This window comes from Ictidomys tridecemlineatus, chromosome 11, assembly GCF_052094955.1.
Source record: "Ictidomys tridecemlineatus isolate mIctTri1 chromosome 11, mIctTri1.hap1, whole genome shotgun sequence".
NCBI lineage: Eukaryota > Metazoa > Chordata > Mammalia > Rodentia > Sciuridae > Ictidomys > Ictidomys tridecemlineatus.
In genome coordinates this window covers 111,507,100-111,532,314 of record NC_135487.1, presented here as the reverse complement: position 1 = coordinate 111,532,314, position 25,215 = coordinate 111,507,100, and the positions used below count along the sequence as shown (strand labels likewise).

The window sequence follows — 25,215 nt, the reverse complement described above, 5'->3', positions numbered from 1 at the left end:
TGCATTCTGCTGGCATAATTTTCTTTTCCTTCCTGTGGGCTCTGTTTATGAGATGATCCATCAGGTTGTCTCAGAGTCTCCATCCCACTCTTTAGCAACCAGAGGCCTTCCAGGTGAGCTGTGAGCTACAGCCCACAGCCTCTCCCCATGTGGAGGGGGGAAAGAGAAAGGCAGATTTAGGCGGCAGTTTCATCCATCGTTGATCAGGGATGGATGTAAGACAGCAGACGCTTCCTGTAGCATGCCCCAGGCCCTCATTATAAATGCTGCTGCCCTTTAGGATAAGGGTGGACCCTTAAAGGGAAGAAAACATCTTGAACCTTCTTAGATCCATGGATTTTGAGGTCAACCTGAATGCCTCAATTCAATCTTTCTGTTCTGCTCCAGGAAAATGCTCTCAATCTGGGAAAATCTCCTAATGTAGGAAGCATGTCTTAATGTGTACAACATGCCCATGTGTGTAGAACATGTCAAATCACAGATGGTAAGTCATGGCAGATAAGTAATGTTGGAAATATGTGGCAGAGCCGGAAATCTGTCTTCCCGGCCAGCTGTCAAGTTAGACTCCCCTTTCAGATAGAGATGATGAAGGAGCCATAGAAGACACTGAGGTACCTCTTCCTTCTGTGCAGAGACCATTTCTTCTCAGTTCCAAGCATGGTTCATTACCAGGTGTGCAGCATTGACAGGAATGACCAGAGGACAGCAAGAACAAAATGTTCTAAGATGCTCGGAAGCAATCGGACCATTCCAGGTGAGACAACATCAGCATGCCACAGTCACTGATTCTCCAGGGATACTGGTCCAAAGGGTAGGAGGATTTGTTTAGGAAAGGGTCGCTGGTATGAGCAGTTGGGGAAACAAGGGATTTCAAGATATATTGAGGCCCGTTTGATTCCAAAGCAGTTTGGGTTAGCTGAGGCATGCTTGATTTGATCAGAACACAGCTCCTTTGACTTTTTGCTAATATTATTCCTTGACTGTGGCAAAGAAAATTATTGTGGGTGAAATATTGAAGCTGATGGTTAACCTGGAGATCCAGAATATTCTAGGACAACTAAACAGTGGAATCACATTCCCAGAAAACAATCAATTAATTATTTACTGATTCAGAAAATAAAATCCACATCATGCTAGACATACACTACACTGATCTCATTTACTTCCAGGCCTTACCATGGGGCTTGGCCTAACTTGGTCTCATTTTTCTCTCCCTCTACCTCTCAGGCCTTTTATTTGGGGTTGGCCAGGGACTAGGGTGGATGTTCAGTTGTAGCTAGTTCCAGTCCTAAGGAAATCTCTTAATATCAGAGGCACAATGGAATGAAATGGAGATCAGCAAACCATATACAGCCTTTGGGCAAAACTGATCTCTTGCCTGTTTTTGTAAATAAAGTTTTATTGGAACATAACTTCACCGATTCTTTATAGAATCATGTATAGCTGATTGTATCCTACACGAACAGAACTATGTAGTTGAGACAGGGAACAAGTGGTCTACTAATCCTAAAATGTTTATAGTTTGGCCAATTATAGAAAAAAATTTCACCTCGTATTAATGATTATCCCATTTTCCAAGTAGTGAATCAATGATCAAGTAAGATATACAATCAGATTTCCTGATTTCTTCCCTAAGATCCAAACTACAGATTGGCCTTCTTATTAGGAAGTTCTCTTGTTTTGTTTTTTAAACTTTTTGATTCCTGCCTCCTGTGGAATCAAAAATCGAAAAAAATCGAAGAATGAAAAAAAATTTCACAATGATTTAGAAACCTGGGGACGACTTCAGTCTTTTCATCTTTATGGGGCCTAATCTGAGCTCAGAGCCGGGACTGTCCTCTGTTACTGACTTAAGGCCTCAGGCAGAATTGGGGTATGTTTGTGTTGACTCTAAATAGCCATCTGGGGAACACATAAAAATAGGTCATTTACATGCATTTATTATAAAATTAAAAAGGTATTTGTGTGCTTATTTATTTTTACCACCGATACATACCCATAAAGCATCTGTAAATGAAACACACCTTTAGGATTAATTACATTAGCAATAATATAAAAATGAAGCAATACATATCCAGTTTTCTACTCACCTGGGTAAAAACATAGGTTCTTTCAGGACTTTGGAGTAGATAAATAGATGAAGTATAAAGCTCAGAGACACTGAGTTCCTTGCATAAGCCTGCATCATCTTTGACCACCTCAAGTCAGCCACACTGGAGAGCTCATAAACATCCAACTCTGTGACCTTGCTCTTGGGAGTAGGGGAAGCTTAATGTCTCTGGAAAGTTGGACTGGTGAGTTGGCCCAAGGATGCTCCTTGTCACCAGGCTCATAAGATGCTCCTAGGCTGGTCTCCCCAGATACCTGTGTTCTCAAACCAACATTAAGATGCTGCCCTTACTCTTCTCCAAGCCCTAGGCCTTTTTGCCATTCTTGTTGGGATGCTGCTAAATGAGAGTCCATATCCATTATTTTCCAAACTAAGTGTGCCTTAACACTTCTCTTGGATCATGGTCTTGGACTGCCCATGCTGTGGTTCAGAGTGTTGGGCTGAACAAAGATGAGAATCACTGTGTTTACACACTCATGAAAGTCTAAATCTTCTGGGGAAATTTTAAACTGACAGTGGGGCCCGCAATAAAATGAAGGAATAGTCGTGATCTGCAATGCTCTGGCTCAGCTCAACACAGCACCACAGTGTTTACCAAGGGTCAATCTAGTGACAACTTGTATGCAGCAATGAGAACTAGCATGATGCTTGTCACTGCTGCTTGAAGGGTGGTGGAAGCAGCAATGAGGGCTGAGATAGGAAGATCTGAAGCTGTAGACTCCAAGGCTCATATTGGGCATCTGCAGAAAAATTCTGCTGTTGTCACAGCCTGACTCCCTGCTGTCCAATCATCCCCTACTCACTTTAAGGACAAGGATGGACACAGGTATCTCCAGAAACCCTTCCAACTCAGAGAATTAAAGTTACTTCCTAATCCTCAATCTTGTAAGAGAGACTGTCATTAGATATGTGAGGGTGTGGGCCTAGATATCTACACTGGTGCTCAGTGGTCATTACTTCATCCCCCATAAAAGTCCTATGGGAGAAGGAGGCCCATCCCTGTTTTACAAAAAGGGAAAGTAACTCAGCAAGAAGCCCCAATCACACAGACTGTAAATGGCAGAGCTGGGGTTTTCATAGCTCTGCATACCAGCTGTCTACAATGAGCCTTTTGGGAGGTCAGGGAGAGGACTGCAGATCCCAGAAGATCAGCATGAGGTCTGGGCCTCCCAGAAGGCTGTGCAGAATAACCTCTGCACAAGGAAGCCCAGCGGAGGGAACCAGAGGGGTCTGAAATTCAGCCTGTGTTCTGCCCTCCAACTCGTGAGCCCAGAAACAAGAAGGCCTCCCTTATGATGGAGGAGCAGAGGCTGGTGCTGTCCTGCTTATGGTGTGCATGTTACGCAGCTGAGTGTGGAAAAGGAGAGCAGACCTACCTCCTCCCTGGGTGGTGCAGAGCTATGAGCTCATCTTACGAATACTTGCTTCATACTGTAGCATAGTCTCAAGTTAGAACTTCAACAAATGATTGAAAACAAAATGTAAAGCTCATCCATTTCCAAATATCATGGTGGGATGGAGTTCTAGGAAAGAACAATCAACAAATACTTCTTCAGCATTATGGGCTCAGCACTAAGTCTATGCTCTAACTGAAGACAAAATCAGTTCTTCATAAAAAGCAGTGGAAGTCATCAGAATCAAACCCATTTTCACCAGTTTGAGAAACAAATGCAATTTAATCTCTTTTATTTTTCAAAGTCCTCTCCCCTTAACCAATATCCTCTTTTTTACCCTTATCCTCACACTGAATTACTTGAGAACACTGGGACCTGAAAGTTTAAAAGTAGACCCAGGGTCTGATTGAGCGACAATACCCTTTCATTTCCTTATCTCTTGATGATGTTTTTTTTTTTAAGAGAGAGAGAGAATTTTTAATATTTATTTTTTAGTTTTTGGCCGACACAACATCTTTGTTTGTATGTGGTGCTGAGGATTGAACCCCAGGCCTCACGAATGCCAGGTGAGCGTGCTACCGCTTGAGCCCCATCCCCAGTCCTTGATGATGTTTTTGAACATGATTCTGTGCAAGTTTAGAAACTAATACTTGGGTTTGGCTGGGGAAAAACCCTGGAGGGTGACGCTTCAAGTGTCTGTCCCAGGTATAAGGATTTTAGGTCAGATTCTCATGTTGAGCATCTTCCCCTCAAATGCAATCACTGTGTCAAAGTAGGTAGTTGTGGAGAATCAAATAGCACCAGGCACACCATGCCTCATTAACACCAAGTACCCTCTCAATTCTTTTGGCCTTTGTACTGAGCTAGGATCATGAGCCCAAGTTGCTCTTCTCCTTAATTTTACTTCTATGGCCTAATTGTCCCTCTCTGCCCCTGGATCTTGACTGGGAATGGACCATCTTGGGTTTGTTTTCAAATATTTGGAAACAGAAGTTGGCAGCCTTCCTATCTTCTCTATCAGAAATTTCTGGCCTCCTTTTGCAAACTGATGCAGCTCTTGCTCGGGGATTGGCGTGGCACACTGGAGGCCTTAAGGACTTGCAACCTTGCTCTGGTAACAGAAAGTTCTCATCTCTCTCCCGTCTCTCCTACCAAGGCCTCATATTTGCAAAATCCAGAAAAACAGTTATTTTATGTTCCCCAGGAAAAAAATAAACCTTCTAGATGATCTGGAGTTTCTATTTCTAACATAAGAGAAGGCAAAGCTCATCTTTGTATAATAGTGTGGCAAAAAAAAAAAAATTATTGTGGCAAATCCGGCAATGGGGACAATTAGAGAACAGGCCTATACACAGCAGCACATGGTTAGGCAATGATGGTGTGGCCCAGAAATACAGGCACTGACAAGAAAGATTTAGGGAAGTTGGATCAACCATTGCTTTATTCTTGGACAAGCACAACCATCTTCTACAGGACATCTTTAAGTGTCTTGCTATAGTAATATAGCATAAAAAATGAAATGCAGACTATAGGTTCCTAGCATCATCTCCAACTCTCCTCTGCTTATTTTCTGTGGTCCACCACATTGGTCCTTCCTGTTCCTTTTCCAGCTACTTCCTGGTAGCTTCATCCTTCAGAGTAGAGGTAGAACTTTATTTCATAAACTAATCATCATACCACTCCATTCAGTGTAAATATGATATATAAATATATATATTTCCATCCTCATTTTATAGATAAGAAAGCAAATACGAAGGGATGAAGTAGTTCACCCATAATCCCCCAACTAATAAGTAATAGGTTCGGAATTTCCATCCACTTGTCTGATGGGAATTAGTTCATTCGGGCTCTGCCCTACACTGTCAGAAATTAGCCTTTATCTTACACTGTGGTCCAGACCAGAAGTCATGTGAGAGACTCCAGGCTGGCCTATGAATCAGAAAGTCCCCTGGGTGCGGCCACCCCACCCAGCCCTGGACATTGCCAAAGACTGGCGACTTGGGGACACGGCCTCCATCAGCCGGGGGCTCAGGCGTCTGGGACACCCTCAGCCAGCTTGGCTGCCAGTTACGAGAGAGAAGGCGCTGGCGAGAGCCCAGGGAAGATCCCCCGCAAGAAATATATCGCTTGCTGACACTTTTATGACCCGGGCCCGCTTACAGAACACAGGCCCGTGCACAGGGCCGCTCTGCCCTGCCCAGCTTGACATCACATGCGCGCCCCGGGGCTGCCACTTGGAGTCAGGAAAGGCCGTATATTTCCCTCCCCAGATAGGCCTAGTGGTTCTCGTCAGGTGCAGAAAGCCAATAAATCACCAAGGAAGTCTCGGCGTATCTCTCCGTCAGGAGGCTTGTCATCTTCTCAGCCTGGATCCACATGAAAGCCGAGCCCGAGGGGCGGGGCGCGGCCGGGACGCGGACACCTGCGGGGCGCCGGGGCGCGGGATCCGCACGTGTTCACAACTCGCAGGGGTCGAGGGAGAAATTGACACCTCCTCCCCCTCCTGCACGGGCTTCCTTTCGCTTTGAAGTTCCGTGGCTCCGGACTGGGGTTGTGGGAGGCAAGGGCTCCAGCCTGGGGCTTCTGCTATTCACCTCACGTCCTCTTTGCAGCTACTTTGGGAGGAATAAAAGCTACCAAGGAAGTTTGGACGACCTCCTGACAACGCAAAGGGAGGGGACAATTTCACACCAGACCGCCCTTTTTGCTGTCTCCATGCCACCAAGAAGTTTAATCAGGAGTGGGGATTTGGGGCCAGTCCCACTAGGCAGGAGAACCCTCTTGGGTAAGTCCTTTCGAAAGTCCCCAGTTTCTTCCAGAGAGCAGGATGGTGGCTGTTGAATCGGATGGACTTGAGTTCAAATCCCACCTCTCCAATTTTCACCTTTCCAGCTTGAGTACATTTGCTTTTACTCTCTCACTTTCTTCAGGTATAAATGGGAACATAAACATATTTCTCAGGGTGAGTGGGGGAATTAAACGAGGCAATATGTGTCCATTGCTTACCCTTGTACCTTGTACTGCATGCAGTAAAATCGTGAAAATATGATGGTTCCATTTTTATTTCCTCCCTCTTCTATAAATTGCCAATGATTCCAGCTGAAAGCTGCACATCCTGAGCCAACCCTGCATCCTTGAGCACCATGTCCTGCTGTTGCTGCAGACTCCCACCCAGCCAGGCTGGCCATATCAAGCACCCAGGACCCAGTTCTCAGGCTGTCACTGACCTCCATGACCTTAGAGCCCTCATCTCTTTGAATGAGTTTCTACCTTTGAAAACATTCAGGTGGCTCCTCTTGTGTCCTTGTTGTATTTTCATAAGGGATGCCCCAGGGTGTTGGATAGAAGATCTGTGTTTCCACTGAGAACCTGAGTTTTCAGGGTGAAGTAAGAAAACTGCTTTTGGTCACATGGCCAGCTGTGCATCCAGAACTGGAACTCAGTAGTTTTTCTGCCCCCACGGTCCCATCAACTTATTTGGGGACACATTCACTAGGTAGAGGAAAGAAAGAAGAAAGCTAATTTAATGGACTCCATTTCCATTTTTAAATCTCTAACTCAGCAGTTTTTTGAACTGTTTGTTGACTTCTTATTTTTTTATCATCTCCAATCTGAAAGCCATAGAGAACCTGTCATCTAATCTCTGGGCCTCAGTTTCTTCACCTGCAAAATGAATGGGCAGGAATATTAGTATTTTTCAATGGAGAGTTTCTGGGATCTGGGAACAGGACTGTGTTGCATATTATAGAATGTTTAGCATCTGGCACCTCCAACATTAAATGCCAACAGAACCCTCAGGCCTGTGACAATCAAAATTGCCCTCACGTTTACCAAGTCAAAAACACTGGATGACTCCATTTCCCTTACAGTCCTAATATTGCACCAGTTAAGGAGTCTTGTTTCAAGTACCAACCAATCACCCTTGTTATTACTTAAGTCAAGCTGGTTGATGTTCTTCTTAAAAAAAAAAAATTCTGTATTATGGAAGCAATCAAACTTGCCTCATACTGTGTTATAGAGCAACTGAGAAGATATGATATTTTAAAAAGCGGATGTAAAACCACTTTTTAAAAGGTGATTTCTAAAGGTAAGGTATTATTATTATGTGAAAATAGTAGTAACAACATCTTATTAATAGACTCAAATCATTGCATGCACATCCTCTTTTAATTATGAAAGGATTCTCGGGGTAGGTTTTACTATTTTCATTCTTCATTCTTAAAGGGGTAAGAGATTTGCTCAAGGCAATGCTGCTAGAATTTGAGCCCAGACCATTTGATAACAAAACCCATATACTAAATAACGTCCTCTATTTACTGCTTATGTGGGTCAGGAAGGCTCATTCCCAGATCAGTGCAATCTCTCCATAACCAAGTTACAGCTGATTCCACACTTAACTATGAGATCATTGCTTTAGAAGATTGAATTGAGGAATTCCATCAAGGGGAGCTATGACTTCAAGAAGCCTATCTTACAATTCACCTGCTCCATTGTCTTCCTTAACATGACTCAGTTTTTGTGTTTTGTGCCTTTCCTGTACGCTTTGCGAGAAAGAAGTTTCCTTGCGGTCTTTCAATATTTGTATATTTTATTACTTTGCTACAGATCTCTGTTCTTGCTGTCTTACTTACACACAAGTCACACCAGATTTACCAAATAAAAATACAGGATGCCCAGTTAAATTTAAATTTTATATAAACAGTCAATTATTTTGATGTAAGGATATCCCAAATATCGCATAGGACATATTTATTTTTTAATTATTCATTTTATTCAGAAATGCAAATTTAACTGGGTGTCCTGTGTTTCACTTGATAATTCTAATCAGAGCTTGTCACATTCCAGTGCTCTTCAGCCTTCAAGTCCATCAGGAGACAGCCAGCCAGAGAGGGGCGGGGTTCTGGATGGGTCATGGTCAGAGAGACCCAGAACACAGAAGTCTTTATCCTAAGAATGTTCTCAGACTAGCTGAAAAAAAAAAGACTAGTGTCAATTGCTTGACACTGAGTCTCATGCCAGCACACTCCGTGGGTCACGTTGGACCCCTTTTCCTTCTTCCTTCACTCATTCCCAGCCCCCTTCAGCCTCTCCCTTTCAGGTTCCCCTGATACCTTGGCTTCCCTCCATCTTCAGTTTTACTTCCTTTTCTCAACAGTCTGTATCTGGGGGACTACAGCAGCCCCTAGGCTTCCTGTTTCCATTCCTGTATTGAGTGGCCACCCTCCACTCACACCAGCATGGTTGTGCTTTCTTTTGAAATAGCATGTTTCCTCTGATGACCCCACTAACCCCACACGCATTGTAGAAATATTTTAAAAATCCCCACTACAATAAAGGGAAATATTCCAGTCTTCCCTGGTTATTTCTCTGTTCATTTTTTTTTTTAGTTTTTTTCATTTTGTACCCAATAAACCATGCTTGAGTATTTAAGGCTCCTATGACCTGACCTTTATCTACCTTTCCCATCTTTGCCTGACACAGCGTAGCTCACAACCCAAACTCTGGCTACTTCAGCTATACAGTAATTTTTCAGTTCCCTAAAGAACATCCTTCTTCTTTGTCTAGGCTTTTGCAAAGCCATTTTCCTCTTGCTAGAGGTCGCTTCTTCCATTACCTGCTAGTACACTCTTATTTATACTTCAGAACCCATTTCCAATGTCACTTCCCTGAATTTCCCTTGCCAAAACAGACTTAGGAATAATCCTCTTCTTGATCCTATACTCTTCTGCACTCACACAGTCCTGATTAACATCATTCTTATGGATTTTTAAAGCACAGTATGTTGGAAATTATTTGTTTACCCATATATTGCCCATCTAAATTGATGTCCTTGAGGGTAGAGACCATATATTTTGGAGACGAAGACCTCCCACAATTAAGAGCTCAATAAAATACTGGCTAATCACTAGATGAATGAAACCATTTCTTTTCTATATGCCTTATGCATGTCGCTGAGGGCCTAGTACTAATTATTCAACCCAACTAAATGCTGGTTTAAATGCTGCTCTTATTTAACACTTGACTATACAACTAAATTATAAATATGGGTTGAATGACTGAGTTATCTTCCCATAGACTTAGTAGAGGCTATAGCACACAATAAATGGCAAAGGTCCCAGGTAGGGATTCAGGGACCTTGAATTTTTTTTTTAAAGATAAACCTTATTCTAGAAAAATTAAAAAAAAAAAAAAACCTAAGTTGTAGTCTCTATTTTTTCAAACTGTGTAAGTTGCCTTGATTGCCTGTGGGGAGCCATTCTCACACGTGACTGGGCAACTCCCAGTTTGGAGGCGCTCTGGCTAAACTGTGTCGGAGCTTTCCCGACCCTCTCCTGGTGCGAGAGCCTGTCCGTGTGGGGGTGTGCCTGACCACTGATCCCGGGGGACCAATCACTGACCCTGACCTTGGAGTGTGGCCCCCCTCAACCTTCATTGGATGGAATTCTCCCCTGAATTTCTTGTTCCCCAATAAAAGGCTACTCCCTGGTGTGCTCTCTCTCTCTCTCTCTCTCTCTCTCCTGCTAGCCCTGAGTAATCCTTGCTGCCCTGCCGGGTGGTTCGAGGTGGAAGCCAGAGTGGGGAGCCGTCTCGGACCTGGTCATAGAAAAAGGTAACTGAGTCTGTGTGTTTATTTCGATCTCACTAGCTAACTTTTATGCCAAGAACCTCATTAATGAAACCAGTGCGCTGGTTGCATGGTGGAAGTTTCCTTACTTATAAAATATGAGGGGAGATCCAATCCACCTCCTAGGTGCTCTACATCTTTAAAGGGCAACTAATTTATAAATACTCTTGCCAATTGTGACTTCCTAGTAAGTTGTGCCTCTTTTGCTCAAAATGAGTATAAGAAAATGATATTTATTTATTTATAGTACTGAGGATGAACTCAGGCCTTGCACATGTTAGGCAAGCTCTCTTAACACTGAGCTCTTCTTCCAGGCAGGAAAAACATTTGTTAAGTACTTAATATGGGCTGGCCAGCTCCTGTCCTAGGAGCTCTCCAGTTTCACCATTCAAGACATAATGAGAGCATTATATGGCACAGATAACATCTCCAATTCAGTTAATGTTCCTCTGTGTGCTCACCCACTAATATGTATTCAATATTGAATGTTGATTAAAATACCTCTCAAATCTACCTGAATTGGTAGACTAAGTAGATTGTCTTCCATAAAGTGTGTTTGTGTGTGTGTTTGTGTGTGTGTGTGTGTGTGTGTGTGTGTGTGTGAGAGAGAGAGAGAGAGAGAGAGAGAGAGAGAGAGAGAGAGAGAGAGAGAGAGAGGGGTCATCGAACCAGGAGAAGGTTTTTTTATTATTCTGAACAGAATAAAAAGATAAACCTTCTTCTAGCAAGGGGGAAGTTCTCCTGTTGATTGCTTGAGTTGGGGCATGGGCCTTTCCTGATCTCTTCAGGCTAGAATTATATATCAGCTTGCTTACTATTGAATCTTCCCAGCCTCCATAATCTCTCATTCTCTGTCTCTGTTGAGCTTGCCCCCCACTCTCTACACATGCGCGTGCACACACACACCCCCCACTGGGAATGAACACAATAAATTATTGTTCCAAATCACATATATTTATATCTTTAGGCCATATCGATAGTGGATGCATATGTGAATTATGAGGTTATGAATTGGTATTAAATGTTGAGTTTATGTATATGATCGTGTGTGTGTGCGTGTGTGTGTGTGATTGATCTTTTTCTATGAAAAATCTGATTAATACAACCTGTCAGACAATGATCAGCCAGATGTTAAGGGCTCCTGCTAAACTTAATAGCCTGAAAGGAGAATTCAAAGCCTGCCCTATTCCTACCTTTTTCCATCCATCTATCTTCAAGGATCACCCACCCCTGCAGGGCCAGCTTCTAACATCATTTTGAAGTCTCTTCACCATCTAGTCACCAATGCCATTTTCCTCAGCTGACTGTTTAATGCCTTGTGCCTTCCTCTTAGAAATCTGATGGTGCTACCTCAGGTTTCCTTACTATCACAGATTACAATTATGGAATAATGGTAGTAATGATAGCTAGCATTCATTTGCTAAGTTGCTATAAGTGAATGATCTCATTTGATCTTCCAACAACTCTATTCGATAACTACTGTCAGCCCTATTTTATAGGTGACACAGTACACAGAAGCTAAATGCCATTCCCGAGATTAATCAGCAAGGGACAGAGCTGGGCATGAACTCCTCAGTAAATCTTGATTCTAAATCCTCTATTGCTGCTAGAACGTTTCAGAGGTTACATAAACATGGTAGAGTGGAAAGAGCTTGCTCCCAGGAGCCAGAAAACTTGACAACGAGAGGCAGCTCTACGGCAGGCCATCTGTAGGAACCCAAACTCTGAGTCTCAGCATTCTGTTCTCTAAAATGGTAATAATCATCGTCATGCCTGTTTCTCCTAACCCACAGCACTGTTCTGAGGATCACAAGAATGAGAGTATGTGAGAGTGCTTTGTCAATTGTAAAGAGCCTTACAAATATGAGTTATTATTATTTCCAGCTGGGGTTGTCTGGGACTACTTCAATAAGGGCATTATAAATGATTGATAAGACTTTATGTGGTATTTGTGCTTTAAGGGCGAATGAAGTCTTAAGTCAAAGGAGTGAAACTCTGGTATGGAATGTCGGTTGCAGCCCTCCAGACAGAGGGTTTGGGGCATGTGAATTGGGTTTGGGCCCAAATCCAAAATACCAGTCAGCTTAATTTTGATTCCATGGTTATTGAGTTGTTATTAAATGATGATTACTGTTTAGTTTTTCATTGAACATATCACAAAGTAATAACATTAGCAGACATTTATTTGAATGCTTATCTTGTATCAAGTATTCTATTCTTAGAACAAGAATATACTTGTATGCTTATATTATTTAATCTTTATAACAATCCAGTTAGATGAAAGTTTCTATGATAAATATGACTATCCTTACTTTCCAAATGAGAAAGATGAGGCTCAGAGAAGTAAAAAAAATTTTCTAGGATCACACAGATGATAAATGGTAGAACTTGGACTTGAACCCAGTTGTTCTGACCCCAGAACTAGGAAAGACAGAGGAGGAATGGAAGGGTGGTGGGGAGAAAGAAGATAAGGAGAAGGGAAACTTTCTACTAAGTATTTTCCAGGTAGGTTATTCTGAGACCTGGGGAAAGGAAATGGACAGAGAAGGAGAACCAAATAATCTCCAAATGAAACACGTCCTGGGAGAGTTAGAGCAAGGTCATTGGGCCTCTCTTTATCAGGTAGAGAACACACACCTTCCTGTCTATGTATTATCCTAGAGCCACTACCATAGTGATGGAAATACAAATCTGGAGCCATGAAGGTGAGGTCTGGGGCAGATCTCTGGCAAAGATGAGGTTCCAGTGAATCCTAGAGAATCAATATGGTCCATCCAGGCAAAGTAGGAAGGAGGCACAAAACTGCATAACAAGTGTTGGGGGAGCTACAAGTAGCATTACATGTACTATACAAGGCAAAAGGCAGCGTGGGGGAGGTTATGCTTAGGCTGAAAGGGCAAGTAGGTCTAGGTCATCTGTGTATGGAGGACTCTGTGACAAGCCACCACATCTAATATATATATATATATATATATATATATATATATATATATATATAATTTATATATATATTCATAGTAGGGATTGAACCCCAGGGATGCTTATCCACTGAGCCACATCCATAGCCCATTTTTGTTTTGTTTTTTGAGACAGGTTCTTGCTAAGTTAGTCAGGGCCTCACTAAGTTGCTGAGGCTAGATTTGAACCTGCAATCCTCCTGCCTCAGCTTCCCAAGCTGCTGGGATCACAGGCCTGTACCACTGTGCCTGACTTGATATGGTCATATTTTAAGTTAGGCCATCTCCTCTGACCAGAGTGTGGAGAGTACATTTGTTGGGTGGAGACCAGGGTAAAAAGATAAGAATGATCCAGATTCAACTCCACTTTCCAAGCCAATCACTGTACAGCTGATGGGGAACATCCGGAGGAGATACTGGGGTGGTGTTTATAGAAGCCCTTGACAATTGTCTGGATTGGGGTAGAGAGGGCAGCCCTGGAAGATGTCTGGGTGGGTTCCTGCAGAGTATGTGGTACAACTAGAAAAGGTCTGGAATACCAGAAGGGAAGCAGCTCTGAGAAATGGATTTGTCCAGCAACAGATGGGAATAATAAATCCATAAAACTCTGGGAAGCAATCAGGGATAGAAATATTGGTTGGATTTTTTTTAAAATAATTCATTAATTATGGTAGGGTGATATGAGGTGAGGTACTGGACTTGGAAGGATTAGACAAGTCAAATAAGTTACAATATCAGACCATCCTTAAAGATCAATGGCTTAAGACACAAATACATGTATTTCTCATGTCAGATATATATTGTTTGAGGGGCTCTGCTTCACATCATCACTTAGGGTTCCAAAATAACAAGACTGAATCCCTCTTGTAACTTCAGCATCTAGAACAGTGGTTCTCCTTGGCCTCCTCCTTGGCAAAAGAATAGAGGGACCATAGAATTTCATGGGGGCTGAGGCAGGAGGATAGCAACTTCAAAGCTAGCTTCAGCAAACGAAGGTGCTTAGCAACTCAGTGGGACCCTGTCTCTAAATAAAATACTGGGGATGTGGCTCAGTGGTCTAGTGCCCCTGAATTTAATCCCTGGTACCCCCTCCCCCCTGCCAAAAAAAGAGGGGTTGGAGAAGATTTTAATAAAAGTGTTTCTTTGGAGTAATTTTTTTTTTCTTTTTTCTTTGCAATACAGAGGATTAAACCCAGAGACGATCTATCACTGAGCTACATCCTCAGAGCTTTTTTATTTTTTTTTAAATTTTGAGAAAGGTCTTCCCAAATTGCCCAGGCTAACTTGTAACTTGCAATTCTCCTATCTCGGTCTCCAGAGTGGCTTTACAGGCATGTGCCTTGTGCCTGACATGGAGTGAATATTTAACCAAACTTTTGTTTCAGAAAAATCTGGTCACTCTATAACTGGGTGGGAAAATTCCTAAGGTCATAGCTCCTAGAAGTACTTCTGAAAGTAATGCTGACAATTCAATTATGTGGTCCATCTTTATCTCTTAACACCATTGAAAAAGTTTAATACATTCATAATTGAAGATGAGCTAATTGGGTGGGCTAAGAGTTGTAAATGTATGATAACTGAAATGGACCTTATTGAAACATTCAGTAATATTCTGATAGAGTAGCAATATTATATCTTGGGAAGGTTATCCAAAGTGAAGTTATTGCCAACTAATAATATTCCTTTCATTGAATTGGTAGTTGACATTTATGGCTTCTTCATCCTGCAAAGGAAGATGGGTTATTTTCTTGTTTTGTTTTTTCACTTGAGAAAATCGATCTAATAATAAATAAAAATGACTATAAGTTGATATTTGGAGCACATTTTTTGAGCACTTCTGGGGAAGAGGAACCTGAAAGAGACATTTGTTGACTACCTATTACGTGCTAGGCAATTTCCATACATAATTTTTCATAATCTTCACAACCACCCCGTGAAATAAATCTCCTTTTATCCTCATTTTGTCCATGTGACAAAATTGAATAGAAAGTGTGAGTTTACAAACTGCAGGGGCTCTATTGCATTTGCTGTTACCCAAGGAGTCATTAAACATGGGCCTGCGTTTCTGATGCTCACAGGCCAGCTGGGGATTTCCCTAGTTACCCTCAGTCCAGAGCTGGGAGCCCACAGATGAAAGGCTTTGGGGAATCTGTGAACTACCGCTCTACCTTCAGAGAACCTGCCTGCCAGCTTTCAGCCACATGCATGAAAGGGGCCATTTCCATCTGTCGACCTGTCAGGCTGCCTCTTTCTTGGGCTTCTTTCCTCCCTCCTTGGAGTTTCTTCAATAAAACATTTCACTCCCTTGAAAAGCATCTCCCTGAGTGGCCTGGGGAGGGCCCAATCTGGTTCCATTTAGCTCTCTGGGGATGAGAAGGAGACATCCTCGCCTTTCACATAACTTTCCCAGCAAGTGGTATCTCGGTTTCTTTTCCCAGAAAAAAAAAAAAAACTATGAAAAAAATAAATTCCGGTTACTCTCCCATCTCACAAGTCCTATTCCTTGCAGTTTCTCCAAGGTGCTGACCTTTCCACTGCCCTGCCTTTACCCAGTGCCTCCGCCATTGCTCCTGACTCCCAGGAAGACCGATGGGAGAGACTGAGTGTGGAGCCACCTTCTGGCCATGATTGGCAACTTCGCCTCTGTTAGTAGCTCTGCTTCAGGGAGTAGCGCGCGGCTCTGGTGTCTCCAGCAAGTTTCTGTCACCCCTGCACAAGACCAGTTCTGCCTAAGGCCACCTGGAGGGAGAAAATACAATTGGCAAGCCCACGAGTGTGGAAGGGCCTAACAGAATTTTCAAATCGTAAAGGAAATCATCTTCTAGCCAGGCTCTCCTTCCAGCATCTTCTCTCCTGTCTCCAATGCCTGAAGCTTGGACCTCTTCCTGCACCTCTTTTGCTCCCCCTTGAATGATCATTCCCCACTACAGTACCAACCCGAGTCACCTGCAAGGCTTCAGAAAACAGATCCTTGGGCCCCATCCAGAGTTTAGGAGAGGATTTGCTTTTCATTGTACTACCATTGGTTTGCAACCCTGCATTGCAAATTCGAATCCCTGTTTTAAAATATTAAGTGTGTACGCCCTAGTACAATTAGCACAATGCTGATGTTTAAAAAAACCACCCGAGATGATTCTAAAGTGTAATCAGCCTGAGAACCTCTGTATATCTAGGCCAGGTCTTCACTTCCCAGAAGTATTTAGACCTACATAGAGAATTTGAGAAACTTTCTTAAAGACCCCAAATAACACATTTAAAAGGTTATACTTTCAGGACATGGGCAGATTAAAAGAAAGGATGAATATTTTACCCAAAGTGGTCATCTTTTCTGGTGTCTCTCATGATACATGGCCTGCTTAAACTGCCAGGATGATGGCGTGGTGACCCACATGAAACCCTGGAGACAGATTGAGGACCTAACTCCATGCCTTAGTGCTTTGTGACCTGAAGCAGCTCTGTAACCTCACTAAACCTCAGGTTCCACGTCTGTGAAATAGGGACAATAAGCGCACCTGTTGTATAAGGTTTATCCGAGGAATAAAATAAACAATCCAGGCACTCACGGGTAGTTAGAATTCTGTAAATGACAGCTATTGTGTTACTGTGGCCATTGTAATCACCATTGTTCTTTTTTATAACTCTGATAGCCTCGGGAGAGCAAGAGAATTATTCTGATTCCAAGCTTGAGGGTTCCTCCTCTGTAAGTTGTAGAGAAATAGACCTTATTCCTGAGATCAACTGCATGATTTGTTATTGGTCTGTGATTCACCCCAACCACTATCCTTGCCAGAATGTTCAGCATCATTATCAAACTCTACCTGTCCAATCCTAGCACAGGATATTGCTCCCTAATCTGTCCTCACATCATGTTGGAACCCTCTGCAGGATGGCGTCTCTACCTACCATCTACCTAATTGCACAAACTAAATATAGGGAAATTATGCTAGATTCCTGCCTGTCCCACCACTACTAGAAAACAAAGCAAACAAAAATTACATACAATCATTTATGGAACCTGATGATTCTTCTAATTGTGTGTGCGTGGGGGGGGGGAGGGATACTGGGAATTGAACCCAGGATCCCTTTACCATATCCCCAGCCCTGTTTATTTATTTTTAATTTTGAGATAGGATCTCGCTAAATTACTGAGTCTGCCCTTGAACTTGGGATCTTCCTGCCTTGGGCTCCTGAATTAGAGGTGTGCACCAATGTGCCTGGAAATTCTTCAAATTTCTAAGTTTCCTGTACCGCTGCCCTCCTTCAGGTTCTCATCTCTGAATTATTTTAATAGCCTCTTACTTGTCTCTATTTCTAATTCTTCATTCTTCTGTCTTAGGTACCACATTATTAGCAGTGAAACACAAATATAATCATGATCTTTGCTCAAAACTCTTCGATGGTTTTCTGTCACCTATTATGTTGAAATGGACTTGCAAACCCAGATACCTGTAGGTACAGACAGGAAACCCAAACTCCTGGGACGGACATTGGTAAAATACGTAGTATGTTCTATCTAGATATATTGATTTGCAAAAACTCAGTGCAAACCAAGGAAAACTTCTCTTAGTCATGAAGACCTTGGGTCATAAGTTTAAATTGCCGTGGCCTACCATATAAATTGAGAGTTTTTGTATGGCCTGCAAGGTCTTTCTTATGTGAACCTTGGTACCTGTCTTCCCCCATTCTAATTCCTCTCTGCTTATATTTTATGTTTGAATAATCCTAAAGTATTTAAAGTTCCTGAACTCATACATGTTCTCTTGTACCCTCATGTTTTTGTTTGGGTGCACTCTCTCTGTAGAATTTACTTCTTTTTGATACCCTGGCCAAATCTAGTTTATAAATATAACAGTTTGGAACTATGGTTTCTTTAGATTAATAGAATTCTCACTCTCTTCTAATCCTGTAACCTAACAGTGACCAGGTTATATTTATTTGTTTATTTTCATATCCATTTTCTTTTCCAGGCTCATTGAAGTGGTAACTTCTTCCTAAGATGTTTCTTTTTATCACTGTTAATAGCTGCAAACTTTTAGTTTCTGTTTCTGCTCAGCATCTATGGCAGGAACCAGAGCTGCCTAGAGAAAGGGCTACTTGCAGGAAAAAGTCTTGAAACCAGGAAGTCTGGACTGAGTAAAAGATTCTGAGAACAAAGAACTGTGCTCAGCCTTTGGAGAAAGCTCTGCTGAGCCTATTACGGGTACTGAATAAACCTTGCTCTTCTGCTTCTCCAAGTGCAGTTTGTCCCTTTCCATTGCCAATAGGTTTGTGTATTTTTCTGTATTTTTCCATATTTTCCATTAACATCATAAATTCCTGAAGTCAAAGGCTGTCTTTTCATTTTAATATTCCCAGCTCTTACCACAATGTCTGGTATGGAGTCTCATGAGTGTAAGAATGGAAAAGCAGTATTAGGTAACATTTCCACAATTCTAGGCACTAACCCAAGCACTTTTGCATGCATCATTGTTTTAATTCCTAAATCAAGTACCAAAAATGAGAGGAAGGAGACAAGTCTGGACTGAGTCCCTATGTAACATACATGTGGCCTGTCCCTAAGAGTTCTGTCGAAAGTGATCAAAAATGTCTGCAAGGGTAGAGTTTGAACATCTGGGATCCTCCATACTGATCTATGATTACCTGTATTCTACTATATTAAATTAATTATTTTATTCCCTATACGATAACAAAGCACTTGAAGACAAGGACTTCAAGAAGTTTATATCCTGCCTGGCACATAGTGGAATCTGTGTAAATCTTAGATAAATGAGTGAATGAATGAATGCTTGATTTGCAGATTTTTTTACTACTCAAGTTTGAAAAGCTCTAAAATTCTGGTTCTAGCCTTCTCAGTAATTTCTCTGATTTTTTTTCCTTCAGAAACATGTTGGTTACATGGGATATATTTTATAAACCATAACCATATGCTATATCTGAGATAAAGGGAGAAAGAGAAAGAAAACTAGAGGTAAATAATGTATAAGGAGGCAAAGAAAGGGATAAATAGAAGACAAGGAAATCAAAAACCAATTGCAGCCATTTCTACGGATGGTTTGAGGGTTTATCGTCAATACATTTCACTTGCAACTCTGTAAAAGTGTTCCTACAATTAAGCTATATGGTCACCATATGTCAGTAAAATAATAACATGGCTCAGCAAGATTCACCAAGGTCTGGAGTTCCAGAATACAACTTTAGACCTACAGAGACATAATCACAAAATTCCATCGTTACATTGATATAAAATAAACTACTTTATTAAAACAGATAAAGAAATAAAGAATCAAGATATAAAACTGTTCAAGGAAAATATAAAAGTCTCAAATTTCACAAGTATCTACATGTGTCTCTTTTAAAAAAAATGTATTTATTTTTTAGCGTTTCTTGACTATTGTATAATAGCTAAAATTCATGTCTCAAATTTCTACTATTATAGTCCTCTTCACAATCTCTGTCTAAATTAAAGATAATTGAATTTGGTCAATATACCTATGTATGCTATTATCAATTCCTTTCTTCCCACTTATCCCTGCCCCCATCTCACTGCCTCTACACACACACACACACCTGTCCCTCAGAGTTTACTTTAAGACCTTGCATTAGTCTGCTTTCCATTATTGGAACTAATATCTGAGATAAATCAACATATAACTAGGAGAGGTTTACTTAGGCTCAGAATTTGGGAGGTTCAGTAGCACATCATGGCAGAGGCATGTGGTAGAGAAAACTGCTCATCTCATGGCATCCAGGAAGCAAAGACTGGAAGGACCTAGTCATCTAACTTCCTTCTTTTGAGCTCCTTCACAAATATTCTACCACCTTCCAAAATCACCATGGGTTAGTCATCAAGCCTCCATCATGTGGACTTTTGAAAGATATGCAAGAACCAAATTGTAGCAGATCTCATACACAGGACATGATTAAAGCTTATTTCCGTAGTTGGTTTTCATAAGTAAATCATCGAGTAAATCTTTTTTTAAGTATATTCTAATACTTGCCTTTCTTACACAAGGAAAATAAATTAATTGATGTGAAGTTTGGCAACTTCATGCTCCAGCTCTCTGACCAGTCTTACCAGGCTTCCTCTCTATTCTCCTATCACCTAACCATTATGTTATGTCAATATCTTCATGTTTTAATTTTTTGAAGCTATATAATGTTGAATTTTACTCATCAGACCTCCTTTAAGAATAGACTTTTGTGATACATTTGCAACTGATAGTATGGTCGTGGCTGAGCTTTGCCCTCGGAACCAGACAAAACTAAATTTAATTTTTCATTCTACCTCTTCTTTTTTTTTCCTTTTGGAAAAGTATGCATATCATTCAGAACAGGAAAGCTTATGCTGCAGAAGAAGCAGCCCCCCCAGATCCCAGCGGGTGAAGACAAAGTGTGTTTTTCATTTGTATTACATGTCCAAATCAGATTGGCATAAAGCTCTACTCTTTGTATTAGGGACGCAGATTGATGGGGGTTCCTACCCCATGTAGACTAGTATCTTTCAAAGTAATCCACAGCCCTCATAGTGGTAACAAAAAGAGTCAAAAGTGTCTTCAGTTGTCACTTATGTGCTCTGTCCATGTCACTCTCCCACAACCCATTGGCCAAAGCAGGTCATATCACTATGTCTAACTTCAAGTGTGTGGGGAAGTGAAGTTCTCTAAGTTCTCCAAAGGAGGGGAGAATTGAGTATTGGTGAATGGAAATATCTGCTGTAGTCTGTCTTTAGTCTCTGGATATTTTAGTGTTGTTTTCTGAATACATGCACAACATACTTATTCCCTATTCAAGGAGATGACCTAAATATCCCACCAAGTGAGGGCATTAAATTAAAAATCTCAGGTCTTTGAGTGAAGCATGGTAGTTTCTTCAGCATGGTTCTTACACTGTAATTTCACATCATATTTGATCACATTTGATCTCAAGAGCCATAAACTAATAAAAATCACAGGTGATCTCCTCCCCCTTTACCCCTGCCCAGTGCACAGTTGATTGAATCGGAATGGGAAAATCACAATAACACTCCTATTCAGAAGAGGAAAGAATGGGACAGGTGCAGTAGATACTGGCTTATACAAGTTGAGTCCTGGCTGGCTAATTTCTACTTGGACTTGAAATTTACTTTGATAGCTCTCTTATTCTTCAGGCTGATGGATCTCCTCATTTGTTTTCCTCAATCACTGATGTAGCTACCTCAAGGGAGTTTCTTCCTTTTCCTTTATCTTTCTTGATCACATCTAAAACAGGCGTTGGGGAATATGATTTCTTAGGGGATTGAGCATTTGCCCCAGTGCACTTCTTGTCCCAAATGACTAACAATCAATGTCTCAACAGTCACAAGGTCTCAAGGACAATGGTTCCTTTGGTCATATAACTCTCTCAAAAACTCAGTAGACTGAGGACTGCCCCCGTATATTGTACTTTAGTCTGCTCTGTATGCCACTAACCATACTCAGTGCTTTCTCTAAGGAAGTCCCATATTTGCTATTTCTTTGCTTTCTCACCATCGTCTGTCTAGGCATTCGATTGATTCAACTGTATGCCACATCTTTATTTTATTTCCTTAAGGGCTTCTGTCCAGTTAAAAGATTTTACTGGTCACACTGCCCTTCACTGAATCTTCACTTTAAGACGCCTACCCCATGCAGAAGTTTTTACAGCTGTGTGTGGTGACTTTATCCTTAATTGAATCCTCCCTGAAAAAATTGACTTTTAATTAGCCTTTCCTGTTCAGAGCTTTTATCACTTTTATATATCTTAGAATTGAACATATATATCTGTGTGACTCCATAGCTTCTGAATTTTTGGATTCTCTTTATTCTTTTTCATTTTTGCTTGTAAATAAGCCAATTCTTTTCTGAATGCGTCTCTTTCTTATGGGACCCTAACAAATATAGCCAATGGGCATACTGCAATACTCTGTTTCCCAACTTCTTCTAATAGATACATAAATTATTAAGACACATAATATGTCTCCAAAATGATTGAAGTTGACAGCTTCATCAAATGCTTTGCCATTAAATGGCATGAATTGCCAACTTTCCAGCTTTAGTTTTCTTACCACCTTCCACCTGGTCCATAAGCCAATGTCACATATTTTAGGGTTGCCTTTTTTCTCTTCTTTTTGGGGCAGGAGGTCACACTGGGTTTTTTTGTTTTGGTTTATTATAGTAGCAAACTTCTTCATGCTCCAGTATCTGTATCAGCTGAATTGTCCAAATTATACTTTTGTAAAACAACCACCCTAAAATTTTAGTGGTTTGAAATAAACTTGTGATTTCAACAAGATTGTTCAGAAAACTGTTAATTTCTGCTCCTTGTAGTCATGCAAGAACCCAGGTTGATGGCAGCTTGCCACCACACTCCCAACATGAAAGGCAATTAAATGCTCCAACCTGGAAGTAACTCACATCACTGCTCCCCACAACTCACTGGACACAAGTAGTCACATGGGCATGCTGCCTTCAAAGGTCACATTCTCAACCAATTGAGTGGTTTTGCTTTTTACTTTCTTACCTCTATATTGATGAAGCAGGGCACTGGTAGAAATGTCTGCCACACAATGTGGCTTTCCTGTACACTTATTTATTTTGGGGGGGGGAAACCAAAATAATATGGTTTTAGAGAAATAGTCTTTTATCTCAGCAAAGAGAAGAGATTGTTGGCATAACAGTGATGGAGGCAGAAGGATTAAGATAAGGGACCAACCAGGAAATTCCTTCAGTAGTCCAGATCAGAGGTGATAATGGGTATGAGTTGATGTTTATGAAGATCAGTCAAGACTGAGATAATGAGTTTGTTTCTGTGTCCTCCATTCTATACCATTGGTCGACCAGTCTGTTTTGGTGCCAGTACCATGCTGTTTTTGTTATTATTGCTCTGTAGTACAGTTTAAGTTCTGGTATAGTGATGCCACCTGCTTCATTCTTCTTGCTAAGGATTGCTTTAGCTATTCTGGGTCTCTTATTTTTCCAGATGGATTTCATGACTGCTCTTTCTATTTCCATGGGGAATGTCATTGGGATTTTGATTGGAATTGCATTAAATCTGTGTAGCAAAATCTTTTGGTAGTATGGTCGTTTTGACGATATTAATTCTGCCTATCTAAGAACAGGGAGATCTTTGCATCTTCTACAGTCTTCTTTAATTTCTTTCTTTAGTGTTTTGTAATTTTTATTGTAGAAGTCTTTAATTAAGTCAATTCCCAATTTTTTTGAGGCTCCTTAATAAGACTCCTATAGTGCAAGAAATAAAATCAATAAATGGATGAATTCAAACTAAAAAGCTTTTCCTCAGCAAAAGAAACAATCAGTGATTTGAATAGAGAGTCTACAGAATGGGAACAAATCTTTTTTACCTCATGCACATCAAATGGAGCAAGATAAAGAACTCAAAAATCTTTATACCAAAAACCAAATAACCCAATCAATAAATGAGCCACAGAACTGAACAGACACTTTTCAGAAGGTGATATACCATCAATCAACAAATATATGAAAAATGTTCAACATCTCTAGCAATTAGAGAAATGCAAATCAAAACTACTCTAAGATTTCATCTCACTACAGTCAGAATGGCAGCTATCAAGAACACAAGCATTGACAAGAATGTGGGGAGAAAGGCACACTCATACATTGCTGGTGGGACTGTAAATTGGTGCAACCAATCTGGAAAGCAGTATGGAGATTCCTTGGAACACTTGGAATAGAACCATCATTTGACATAGCTATTCTACTCCTTAGTTTATATCCAAAGGACTTAAAAATAGCAAACTATAGTAATGCAGCCATATCAATGTTTATAGCAGCACAATTCACAATCGCTAAATGGTGGGACCAACCTATATGCCCTTCAATAAATAAATGGATAAAGAAACTGTGGTATATATACAAAATGGAATATGACTTAGCATTAAAAGAGGATACAATCTTTAGCATTTGCAGGTAAATTGATGGAGTTGGAAAGTATTATGCTAAGTGAAGAAAACCAATCCCTAAAAACCAAATTCAGAATGTTTTCTCTGATAAGTGGCTGCTGATCCATAATGGGGATGGAGGAGGGGCACAGGAGGAATGGAGGTAATTTAGATAGGGCAAAGAGGGGAGAGAGGGGAAGGAGAGAGGGATCAGGGGTATAGGAAAGACGGTGGAATGAGATGGACATCATTACCCCAAGTACATATATGAAGATATGAATGGTGTGACTTATTTTGTATGTGTACAACTAGAGATATGAAAAATTGTGCTCTACATGTGTACTATTAATTGAAATGCACTCTGCTGTCATGTATAACAAATTAGAATAAATAAATTCTTTAAAAAAAGCTTGATTACAGCTACTTTTCAATCATAAAAACAGAGAAAGGAAATTAGCCTTGGAGAATTTGTTTTCTAGAAATTTATAGTGAATCTCTTGAGATTCCATTCTTCTAATGCTTATTTAGTTTTGTAAATTTGCTTTTTAAATAATGGCATACATAAAAACTATGTGGCTTAGGCCTGAATAAAAATGTTGAATATTTAAAAGATCATTGATATGTTTTAAAAAAATAAAATAAAAGAGTGAGATACTGAATAGGACAGGAGAAGATCTAATTCATAAAAACAAATCCAACCGTGGGTTGACACAGGAAGATGACATTTTTTAGCAATGATCTCATTCCGAGTGACACTTAAGTTAAACTGAAACACCACAAAAACGTGAATCCTGAAACACCTCTGAGACTAAAGAGAGACTATTCCTAGGAGATGAAGGAGAACAGTGAACAACTAAATTCCCTTGTCAGCTCTATTTGGCCTTATTAATTGAATTCTTGTCTAAACAGGGCTAGTAACCTCAGGCCTCCAAAGCTTACAGCTACTCATGGCTGATTTTTACTCTCAATTTAGAGAAAGAAGCATTTTTCTACCTCTGTATCTTAACACTGTAATTCTTTCATCTTCCTCTCAAGTTCTCCTTTTGAGATTGATGAAAAGCTGTTGTGTGGGAAAGGAAGACTTTTCAGTTTTCCTACCCCAAAATTTCTTCCTTAACTTCCCATGAAGGAGTTATGGGTGCAGAATCTTCAGACTTCATTATTAGACTTGGCTTCGGTTAATATCTGTTAATGAGGTGAAGAGAGGTGATAAG

General features: G+C 40.8%; 1 long non-coding RNA gene across 1 annotated transcript in view; it reads left to right on the top strand.

Annotated features, from left to right (window-relative positions):
- LOC144368289 (uncharacterized) overlaps positions 1–22,372 on the top strand; it is a 46,400-nt gene extending 24,028 nt beyond the window's left edge. Inside the window, exons 3-6 of the long non-coding RNA XR_013428093.1 lie at positions 633–754; positions 6,117–6,289; positions 10,030–10,114; positions 15,596–22,372. This is a non-coding gene — a long non-coding RNA (uncharacterized LOC144368289). The remainder of the gene's footprint in view (positions 1–632; positions 755–6,116; positions 6,290–10,029; positions 10,115–15,595) is intronic.
- The last annotated feature ends 2,843 nt before the right edge of the window (positions 22,373–25,215 follow it).